Here is a 12,348-nt window from a genome sequence, read left to right as displayed (position 1 = left end):
GGGACATTTCCGAGGACAGATCCAGTAGGGGACGTCTGGTCACCCTACTCTAGAAGCAACTATCATTCAGTAAAAGACTGACAATAACTGGACATGAAGAAACTTGCTAGCCTAGCAATGTTAGGTGTACATACATCCCATGATGAGGCTCAGTACTCCTTTGCTTGTGTGAATATGTATATGCATACTCCTCAAAAATAATACAACCCCCACTTTTTCAGGCGGTTTGGTCTTAACCCAGGAATCAGCCGTCCGCCCTGTCTGTCACGCTGCAGCCGGCTCCATCTAATCACTGGAGCTGTACTGAGTCACTGAAGCCCCGGGGAAGACTACGTCACGTGTGTTTTGTGTGTGTGTGTGTACACTGTATGACGTGTGTGTGTGTCTGTGTGTGTGAGTGTCTACGTGTGTGTGTGTGTGTGTATATGTGTGTGTGTCTTTGTGTTTGTCAGTATACACTGTATGACTTTAAATGTCTGTATGAGTGTTTTTTGCACTCCTACAAAAAATGGGAAATGGTTGAGACTGTGTGTGTGTGTGTGTGTGTGTGTGTGTGTGTGTGTGTGTGGGGTGTTGGTGTAGTGTGTTGTGTTGTGTGCATGCATGCTTTTGTCCTATGTGTATGTGGAACATTTTTTTAAATAAATTATTGCAACTTTTGAGTAAAATTTATGTGGGAGAGTGTGTTCTGTGTGCTACATTATTTATTTGTGTGTGTGTGTGTGCGTGTGTGTGTGTGTGTGTCTGTGTGTGGTTAACACCAATGTTAATCTGAGCGTAGGTGAATTAGATGAAGCATAGATATTGAATCATTACAGGCTCCATGTAGTGTGCTAATAAATGCATGTTTTTTCACAGTGCAAACACTCTTTATCAGCCACACAGGAACAGCAGGAAGCTGAGAGAAAACACACACACACACACACACACACACACACACACACACACACACTTGTTGGACTAAAACTCCTCTCATCTGTTTAATTCAATTCCATTCTATTCAATTCAAGATGGGATTTGTGGTAAAAATGGAAGTAATCAAATGTTGCTAATGTATTCTGGCAAACAAAATAAACCCTACAAACACGTCAAAGACATTTCAGATTTTGAATGTGGGGGAGGGTTGTGTAACACACCTGAATCTGTAACTGTGATTGTGTGTCATCCCTGCTGGCTATACTGTCTGGATGTGGGACATGTCTGGGCCGGAAATGTTGACTTTTATAAATAGTTACATATCAGTGATAAAAAAGGCAGCAAAGTAGAAAAGACTTGGGACAGTTAGGGAATAAAAAGTAAATATGAACTGAAAGCAGCAGATCGATGAGTATAACATGGTTCTGCTGTTGATCTGAAGGAAATTGAGTCGTGGAGTTAGAGGAGCTGCTGGTTCCAGGAGTGTTTTCCCACCATCGTAAATTAGTGCGCTTTCAGGCCTGAGCTGTTAGGCCCTTTTCGGCCAGATATCTGGCACCTTCTGCTTTATTTTGCATTTTACAGTTTTTTTTACAATTGCTATGACAATTCTTTCAATACTTTTCAAATCTTTCCTAAACTCTTAACACACACACCAGCACCATCTCACTCCCATCTTGTAAAATCAGGACGCTGGTTCAGGTACTTTTGTCGTTGTTATATGACACCAAAGATCTCCTTCAGCGTCATATAACACGCGCTTCGTCGTCCCTTTTAGCGTCATACAATTTGACACAAAACAACACAGGACTTTCACCCAGGAGACCCGGGTTTGTGTCCTGTTCTTGTCTCGCGTGCCACCCGCAATCTCTTCCAAAACCTAATGGCCCCGATCTTGTGCCGTGTGTCAGTCAAACGTGCATTTTTTTTTAAATTACGCCAAATCGGTCCCGACCCAAAAGCGTCAAAAAATGACCTAAACAGTCCTAAGTAAGGGCGTCGTAACATGACGCCAAAACATTGCGTCTGACTGACATGCTAAAGTAGGCTTTTTGTGTCCGCAACAAACGCTAAAGGCACCTGAACAAGTGTAACTTTTTTTGAATGCTGGGAGCGTTTTGATCCAATTATTACTGTACTTGCTGAGGAGATGCTGAGAAGTGTGTGGACCCCTGTTGCACACCCTTGCTACAAAGATGTAAAAGAGTAAGGACAGTGAGGGAGGAGAAGGCAGGAAGATGTGATGAAAGAGGAACACAAATAGACTTGAAGAGAGGTTGACACCACCGCCAACAACAGCTAACCCTCAACCCATAGCTCAGGCTGGAGGACTCCAGAGGAGCATGCACAAATGTCTGGCCTTTGTCTCTGCCTCTCTTTTACTTTTTCCACAACATAGCACAGACACATTCTCACCCACATAGACACACAAACTGCAAAAAGCACACACTACCATTAGATCCTCGGCTCTCTCCGTCCGCTCCCCCATAATTTATTACAATTGTGTTAAGGAACCCTAAACACATAAGTGGGTAACAATGAACACATTTTGTGCAGAAGAGCCCTGTGTTAGAATAGCACCAGTTGGTGTTTTGGCTTGTGGACAAATAATGAGGCTGTTATACCCTGCTGACTGCTGTGTGCACTAGACTAATGGGAACTTGTAGTACAAAGAGTGTACATACTCCATCTAAAGATAGCAGTGGTTGTGGTTTTGTGGGTCAGCGGGGGGCCCGACAACAATTTCTTGCCCAGGGGCCGAATAACTGATCTTGCCATGACTTTTCTTATATTGCAAAATCTGCTGTGACCATGAGTTCAAACAATCCGTGTTATTCCTCAATGGAACATGTTGGAGCTTTAAAACCTGTATTTGAGTTCATTTGGCCTAGACCAAGGAAAATAAGATATGTTGTTGTATTCCAGTTGTAGTCCGTTTTGTGTTACTTTTAACAAACGCACCAAGAAGAGAGGAGCCATTAGGGTCTCATTGATTGGACTGGATCCTGCCTCATCAGCACCCATGTAGGGAAATTAAATTCCAGTGACTGACAGCAAGCCAAGCTGCACTTTAATGCTTCTGATGTGTATATGTATGTTCTGAGAGCTGAGGAATAAATTACAGATTATGAGCACTATTAGTAGTATTAGTCTGGAAATTGACAGCATGTTATGAACAATGATACAGGTAGAGACAGGATGAAGAAGAAGCAACTTGTAAAGCAATATTCCATGAGGTATACACTTGTTAATTAACTGCCAGAGTACACAGAGTGGGATGCAAGCACAGCAGGCTGCAGTTTTAACATGCTTTCTCAAATTAATCAGGAAAAAGTTCTAATGTGCGTTGTCATGGTTACCTAATCATTTTAATAAATATAAATCCACCTGCTGTAGATAAGTTTTTTGAAATTTCTATTATTGTGAGTATGCATCAATACTATAATTCAATCAGGAGAGACATGTTTGCAGATGTGCAAATAAGGTTTATTGTACAGCTCAGATAAAGTGGACAAAGTCTTTGGCGATTAGACTCCATCGCTATATGAATATTTTGTATATCTATATATAGGGGTAGAGAACCATCAGACCCAGAGGCTAAGGACCAGTTAGCTGGAGGAGAGGACTGGAGGTGGAAGGGGGGGTGGAGGGTAGGACTCTTTGCCTGCAATGACAGCTGATAGCAAAGGGAGAAACAGATTTAAAGCAGGGTTGTGACTCTGTGATTGGCCCTTGCCAATGTGTAACAGGAAGGGGAACGCCTCCAACAGCTGATAAGAGTTAGGTAGAACACTGATTAAGAGTGAGGTCTTCCTGAAAGGATTTACACTGAGATACATTTCAATCAGGAGAGACTGGCTGCAGATATGCAACAGTTCTACTCAACATGATAAAATATACATTTATTTGGATAACAGCTGAATTGATTTAGGAGAGCATCTATTAAAAGTTAGGTCTTCCTGAAAGAATTTACGCTGAGCTACATTAGAAACTGATTCCATCAGCATGTGACTCCACAAATGATTTGGTGAACCCCAAGGTTGAATCCTGGGCCTCATGGAGAGAAGAAACGCTTCATCGTTCTTATGATCGTCACATCCAACAAACTGCAACCCAGCTTCGGTGCACGGACGAGGGGTGGGAGTTGGAGTTTGGGAAATGACCCTCTTAGGTGCAGTAGGTAAGACTTCTAAAACTAACTTTCTGTCATATTTGCTGAAACTGACCTTATGTTCCGGTAGAACATAGGTATGTTCCGGTAGAACATAGGGACAGGTAATCTAAAACAAAATATCCGGTTCCTCCGGCACCACCTACAGCCAATAGTGCAATTTGCAAAAATCCACCGCTCCCTGTTCAGATGTACCAATCAGGGCCAGGGGGGGTGTTGCGTGTCAATCACTGCTCATGCACACACATTTATTCTCCCTTGTGGGGGAAGTGGCTTAGAAGACCTTTATCGATCTTTGACCTTTTTGGATCTTCACAATGCTATCTAAAGCATTTTTAACCCTTGCTAGATTCCTCCATAAGACAATATGTTATGTTGACACTCAGAGTTTGTCACTGTTGGCAAGTTAGTGCCAGGCTAAAAAAAAACTTGTATTGACCCTTAATTTTGCTTGTTGTTATTTTGCTTAGTTGTCACTGGAGAAACCACTAGCCAACATTTTACTTCCGCTGTAATAACAGACAATATTTTAGACCTTGGAACAGCTGTAACACAAATACTATTATTGTCCTTCATAAATCAGTGTGGAACATCATTTGTTAGGTTTTGAAAATGCTATGGTGACCAAGGTGAGAAACCACTGTTATGAATCAATTGAGAACTGAAGTTTCAAGGGCAGTGACACAAGAAAAGACAATGAATCAATATTAAAAGAGAAATGGCAAACACAAGTGCTTTCCATCCGGCTGCCTCACTGTCTCTCTGCAACTCTTCAACAGTTCCAGTAGGAGGAGGACTGAGGCTTATTGGATATGGGAGAAAGACTTCACAGCTAATGATTGGTCTCTGTTAGACAACACAAAAAAATAGGAATTATTATAGAGACCTTGTGAGATTTGTAGAAAGGAGGATGTTACAAAATAGAAATTTACTGTTTGTTTAAAGTGCATCCTCTGGACATGAACAAAGTAAGCCAACATTACACTGTACATTTAATGCCTTGTGGAGCACATGTCAACAAACATTCCCATCCGTTAAGACTTACATTTTAAGGAACACAGAAAGATTGAGATCTGATTAGCCAATTAATTTAAATAATGTACAAAGATATTGCAAAAAAACAACCGCTGGGGTCATTTTCAACCCCATTTATGCATCTTAAAGTACCATTATTGCCTTCAACAGCAAGACACTTGCCACAGGGACGAAGCAGTAAGACAGATACAAAAAAAGGAGGTTGAGGGAAAATTGTAACGAGTGAAGATCTATAATACAGGAGAGCCTGTGGTGAAGGCAGATATATACAGAGAGACAGAGAGAGCAAGTGAGACAGAGACAACAAATAACCTCTGCCTTTTCTGACTCATCCACTCCACCCTTCTACATTAATCAGGCCTGATCGGGGAGTGGGGGGTTTAGGGTTTGCTCTGGGGATTCGAGAAGTTGGTTCCTGATTGGAAGGTCAACAGTCCAAATCCCTGCCATGGCAGGGGAAATCAGCCAAAGCTGCTCTGTCTCAGTAAATAATTTTGAGGAGCCCCTGAGCAAGGTGCTTAACCCCTGCTTGCACTATTGGATCTGCCAGATGAGAACCTGGGAACATGGGTTATCTGTCGTATAACGGCAGCTAGATGAGTTTAGCCAACAACATTTCGGCAGCAAAACAGCTAGTTGGGAGTAGTAAAAAGATAATAGTTTATTGGATTATTCAATTAAATCTTATTTTCATCCCAAAAGAGTAGCGACATTTTGCAGTCAACCAGTCAAGAAAGCAGACAAGATCAATGCAATCACTCAGTCAACCAACATGTCAGCAACAGCTTGTCAACAAAACGCAAGAGCTGCAAAGTACACACAGGTTGTAGAAAAAAAGCTGAATAAAAGTAAATATACAACCATAATTCAATTTGAGAAATATATACATAAATCAAAGCATTATGCTTCCCCAGGATTGCAAGCTCTGGATGTTACAAGTTGCGGCCACCAGCAGCATTGAAAAGCCTAATGGCAGAAGGAATGAAAGATTTCATACATCGATTGGTTTTACATGGGGGGGGGGCAATTTCAATTAAATTGTATTTATAATATCAATTCATAACAAGAGTTTTCTCAAGACACTTTAAAGATAGAGCAGGTCTAGGCCACACTCTATAATTTACAAAGCCCCAAAAATTCTAGTAATTCCCCCAAGAGCAAGCAACAGTGCGACAGTGGCGAGGAAAAACTCTTTTTAGAAAGAAACCTGGGACAGACCCAGACTCTTGGTAGGTGGTGTCTTAAGGGGCCGGTTGGGGGTGTGATGAATAGTGGCAATAACAGTCACAGTAAAAGATAATGGAACAGTGACTATAAATAGTACTTCATGGCATAGCAGGGCTGTCAGTCTGGCTGATGACCTCCAGGGCTATAGGCCTCCACTCTGAGCCCCAGTTAGTGGCTGTAAGTGTGGGTAACGACCTCCAGGGCTATAGGCCTCCACTCTGAGTCCCAGTTAGAGGCACTGAGGCTGGGTTAACATGCTCCAGCACACTCATGCTCCCTCCCAAGCCCCAGTTAGTGGCTGTAAGTCTGGGTAACGACCTCCAGGGCTATAGGCCTCCACTCTGAGCCCCAGTTAGTGGCTGTAAGTGTGGCTGACAGCCTCCAAGGCACTACACAGCATTACCAGGCACAACAGGACGTAGCAGGGCACCGTATAGCGTAATCGGACGTAACAGGGCCTCACAGGATGTGTAGCAGGACCACGGCAACAGCTGCACCAATGAATTTGGAGCCTCCCTGAACCAAGAAAAGTCAGAAGCCCTGAAGGCATTAAAGAGAATACACAAGAAAGAAGATGGCAAGAATGACCCAGTTATTCTCTTTGTTTTTGAGCCTATCTGTAACTTCCAGAGGGAGCTCAGGAATGGTGACTGGACTCCCTGGAACAAACACAACTTTCCTAGGCTAAAGTCTTGAAAGCGCTGCGTTTTCATGACCCACCCATCCACCCTGACCTCCTTCCTACGCAGTCTCTAGCCGTCCTTTATAGTAGTAGCCAGTGTGGTGCATACAGCAAAAAACATCTGTTGAATACATACAAATTGCATTTTGTTCATTTTTCATTTTTTTGTGGTAATTTCATTAATTACAATTTGTTTTGATATTTGCTAAAAAATATCTAAAACATATAATTTCAATTTTTTTTTACCATTACCTCAGGTCTTTAGAGAGACTCTGATCCATCATACACCCCTTTCAATTCATTTTTTGTATTATTTTTAGGTTTACCTTGTTAATAGTATGATCTGTAGTAAGTGCTGCTAACCAGCAACTTCAAGAACTAAATTACATCACTAAATGTATATGTATGTACAGGAGAAGGAAACCAACAGAAGTTTGTGTCCCGTAGCCCACGAGCAGGCTAAAAAATAAATAACTCAGAATTCAGGTCACATCTTTGTGTTATCTTCATAAAAGTAGAGCTTGCAAAGATATCGGGACAGTGTTGAGTCATAATTTCATCATCCATGTTTAAAATTCAAAGAGCTTTGTGAAATGAGAAGAACCCAGCTGTCTTGTAAATTATTTTGAGCTGCCTATATGACAGCATCATGCTCTATTGCATTAGTTTAGCTCTGTGTCCAACAGTAACTTCACAGCTCCGGCTGCCTTTTTATATTATTTTAAAAGAAAATGCTGGAATTGAATTTGGCCCATGGGAACAGACTATAATAAAACAACATCCAAAGACAAATCCTGAGTGAAAAGCTCAAGAATAGATAAAGTGAACACTTCTAAAAATATGTTTAATATAAACCATTTCTTTCATCTTTCATTTTGAGAGGAAAGTGGGCCGCTGAAGTGTAGGGTCATGGCACTTTCCACAGGCAAACTCGTTGAAACATTTAACAGTGTTTGTGTTATTAACATGTCTACATCTGCAGCTGAAGCATCTTGTTTGCCTGGCAATACACAGAGGCACCATGGTGATTATAGTGAGATTTCAGCTTAGCAGTATTTGAATCAGGAGAGACACATTTGCAGATATGCAAAAAGGTTTATTGTACAGCATAATAAAATGTACAAAGTCCTTGGAGATTAGACTCCATCGTTATACTAATAGTTCATATATAGGGGTAGAGAACCATTATAACGCCCCGATGGAGTCTAGATCTAATCTAATGTCAGATGGAGTAAATGACTAGAGGTGGAAGGGGGGGGGGCAATCTTTGCCTGCAACAACAGCTGATAGCAAAGGGAGAATAGCTTTAAAGATGGGTTGTGACTCTGTGATTGGCCCTTGAAATTCGTTATTTGGATTACAGCTGATTTGATTTAGGAGAGCATCGATTAAAAGTTAAGTCTTCCTGAAAGAATTTACGCTGAGCTACATTTGTTGTTTTCTAAGATTAGTGCAATGTGGCGAGAACAAGGATTACAGGCACTTTAATGTGACAGGGACTGCGGGTAAGGCACTTTCTGGCATTCAGATCAAATAAAGAAGATCATAAACAAGCACTTCCAGGTTCCACTCAACTAGAATGACTATGGAAGAAAACTAAAAGTATGTGACTAAGGGGCTCATTTTGATCTAAGACCAAAGCAGAAACCAGAAAGATAATTGGGACTTCAGTTCGCACGTGGGTCTCCAAGACAAATTCTTGGTCTTAGAACAGCGGCACTAGATCAACTGGAAAAACACTAGAGGGAAACTGACCAAAGTGTTGCTTTGGCCAACAAAAGTAATTTTAGTTGAATAATTTCGGTCCATTATTTGTATTGCACTAAAACTGTTTAAATTCTGCATATACATATTAAAAGTAAAAGAGACATACAGTTGTGTGTCATCAACATTATAGGAGATGTCAAGGAGATAGGAAAGGGGCCAAGTACAGAGCCTTGTGGCACACTGTGTAGATAGTTAGATAGATAGATGAGATAGATGAGATAGATAGATGGATTAGATAGATAGATGGAGACAGAACAGATGTAATTTCTGTTAATGTTCGAACCTGCAATCAATGAAAACCTTTACTACTACAATAGATACCAGCTCAGTAGGAACACCCCTACAGTTAAATAGAGGAAAGAATGGGAGAAGTTTACGGTGAAATAAAACAGTTATACTTATGCAAAAATACACATAAATGTATTTGAAAATTTACTAAGAGAAGGGTGTTATGGATAATTTTGGATCACAGAGGAGCAATCTCAACCACATTTTCTGCAACTCTGCATGTCAAACAAGCTAGAAGGTGATCCAACTTCCTGTTCACAGGCAGGTTAGAAACAAACATGTTAACATTATTACAAAGTCTAAGAATAAGTATAAGAAAACAACATGAATGTCTGGGACAGTAACCACATTGGAATATTAAAGAATTCAATTTATGTAATTCATTTTACCCAATTTATGCAGAATTTTATTTAAAATACCTGACTGCACGTGCAGGTCGTCTGCCACCTGCACGTTAAAGAATGTGTGAATCACACATTAAAGAACATTATTTCTACAAATCAAACCCATCCATTTAGTACAAGTAGAAAACTAACATTGCACAGTTTAAGATGTTAGATAGGATGTTCACCCCAAGGGGATATTAATAGTGCTACACATGTTACATTGAACAATTAAGGAGTTATTGTGAAACTTTATCTGAACCACACTAATTTCTCATTCTTCATTAGTAAGTGCTGTTGTTCAGTGGATTGGCAGATTGTGTGTTAGCAAAGCTTCACTTTCTCCTTTCCTGCCCTTGTGCAAAAGTCTGCATAAATGAACATTTCCATTAGCGAATACACACACCACACACTACACGCATGCATGCAAGCACGCAACAAATTCCACCACCTTATCCATTACCCACCACACTTTCCTATTCACTTGTTATATCCACACATCCTCCACAGACACGTGCACACACTCCTGCCCCATCTCTACCAGCCACACCTACACCCTTCACTCTACTCCTCTCCCCTAATGTTCTCACCACCGTCTCCGCCCCGCTGATAGCATCTCTGTCTCTTGCAGAGGAAAATGTCTCCCTCCGCCGCTTCCTTATCACAGGAACAATGCGGCGGGGTGCAATGACACGGGCGCCTTATCAGCAGCACAATACACAAAAGACGATACAATGCCACACATCGGCGCACAAACTCGTAATACGGCTCATTCAGCTCCGGTGAATCAAACTACTCGCACAATGCTGCCTCACAGGGATTTATTGATGATTGTATCCTACTTGGGCTTTCATTTGTGTGTCTACTGTCTGACGCTGTGTCACAGTACGAGGCACTCAACCCTCGGCGGTAAAATATAAAATCAACACATCCTTGACACAAGAGACATTGAATACAGCATTGAGTCCTGTGTGATGCTTATTCAAAGTGATGTGTTTAATGAGGTTTTTCCTCCGCTCTCTGTCAATGCCTGTCAGTGAAGTACTTTGAGTTCCTGTACAATCATAGCGTGCAGTTGACTTTCTAAAGCGTGAAGTGTGAAGCAAATGTGCAAAAGGTCATACAGCACTCAGTAGCACTGACTAAATACAACCATAGTTTGTTACCACAGTTGCTGTGTGATTGAATCTCTTTGTTTCCTGTTGACACCAAGGTTAACCAGCCTACTCAGCCCTGCATTACACCTGATACACCCCTGGAATCTCTCAGTATCTGCACCAACAGGTGTTTGTGTGTGTTTCAGTCTGACTGCCTTGGGAGGAAGCCAACTAACAGATCAATTTCCCCTCTTCTGTAAGGGGTGTATGAGGTGAATCTTGCTCTTCCCGTTGCTCGCTGCTCTCGGTTTCCCCAGAGGACGCAGTTAGAGATGAGCCGCTGAAATCCCAGGCGATACCTTTCGCTCCAAAACAACACCGAAAACGTCAGGGAGGAGATGAGATGCTGTGAATACAGCTCAGGGTGCTTTGGAAACTGTAAACCAACACACGCAAAAACACAGGAATGCACATTCATCCATACACAGTACAACACAGAAGAAAATAACAGCTCAAATCCGTGGCCTATGAACACACACACACACACACACACACACACACACACACACACACACACACACACACACACACACACTGTGTCCTGTGGGAGGCTGCAGTCCATTTATGAAGCAATAAAAACATGCTGCCCAGCGGTCAATTTATGTAGACTGCTCTGTATGACCATGCCGATGAAACTACTGAGCACTAGTCAAACACTTCAAATATGCCTGAGTGAGTGTGTGTGTGTTCGTGTGTGTGTTTTGACCCCAACCTGCTGTTGCAGTGGTTTTATCATGCAATCACCCGCTAAGATGCTGGTCCGTGCTGCAAAAACATCTCTGATGTAAAGCTCTCTCCAGCCATATGAAGTTGTAGCCCATCAGACTGTGTGTGTGTGTGTGTGTGTGTGTGTGAGAGAGAGAAAGGACAGACAAAATTGATGTTTCTCTAGGGAATAGCAATTTCTCTCTTCTCTGCCCAGTTGGGAGAAGGCCAGCTGTGATTGGTTTTTCCTCCACATCCCTTCATCATAATAACAACTTGATTCTGGTGCCTTAAACACACACACACACACACACACACACACACACACACACACACACACACACTCTTCCTCTGGCCCGCGCTGCATTACAAACTCCTGTTTTATCACTCTTTACATAATCACACACCGACTCCCTGCTTCTCCATTTGTCCTGCTCTCTTCCTTTTTTCACTTTTTTCTTTTCCTCTTTTTGTCATTTGAATTCTCTCTCTGCATCGTATTCATCCCTTCATCTGCCGTATCGAAACAGTAACATTTTATTGCATTTTCACGAACATGGACACAAAGTTTGTTCGTTCGATCTCATCGGAATTTCTTCTTAATCCGTTTATGCGATCAACGCTGATGGAAACGTTACTTGCCAAGTAAATAATGTATTGCGATTACGCTTTATTTAATTTTTGGGTTGTAACCGGCCATAAAACAAAGGTGAAGAAGTTTTAGGTCCTTAACACTTTCTTTGCTGTCGACAAAGACGTATATAAGTGGACAAAAGAGGAGACTTTAAATTTCATTAGCGAGTGAAATATAACGGTTATTTTAATAATTTAATTTATATTGTTCATTGATCCCCCAGTGGGGAAATTACAATTTACACTCTGTTTTGTTAGTAATCAATACACATAGGCCTGAAATACACACACACACACATGCTCAGGTCCTAATCATGCACTAATGGAGACATGTCAGTGTGAGTGGGCTGCCAGTGCTGGACCTGCGCCCTGAGCAGTTGGGGG

This window comes from Etheostoma spectabile, unplaced genomic scaffold (assembly GCF_008692095.1).
Source record: "Etheostoma spectabile isolate EspeVRDwgs_2016 unplaced genomic scaffold, UIUC_Espe_1.0 scaffold172, whole genome shotgun sequence".
NCBI classification, from domain to species: domain Eukaryota; kingdom Metazoa; phylum Chordata; class Actinopteri; order Perciformes; family Percidae; genus Etheostoma; species Etheostoma spectabile.
The sequence above is the reverse complement of the archived record's forward strand: the minus strand, read 5'-3'. Positions refer to the sequence as shown.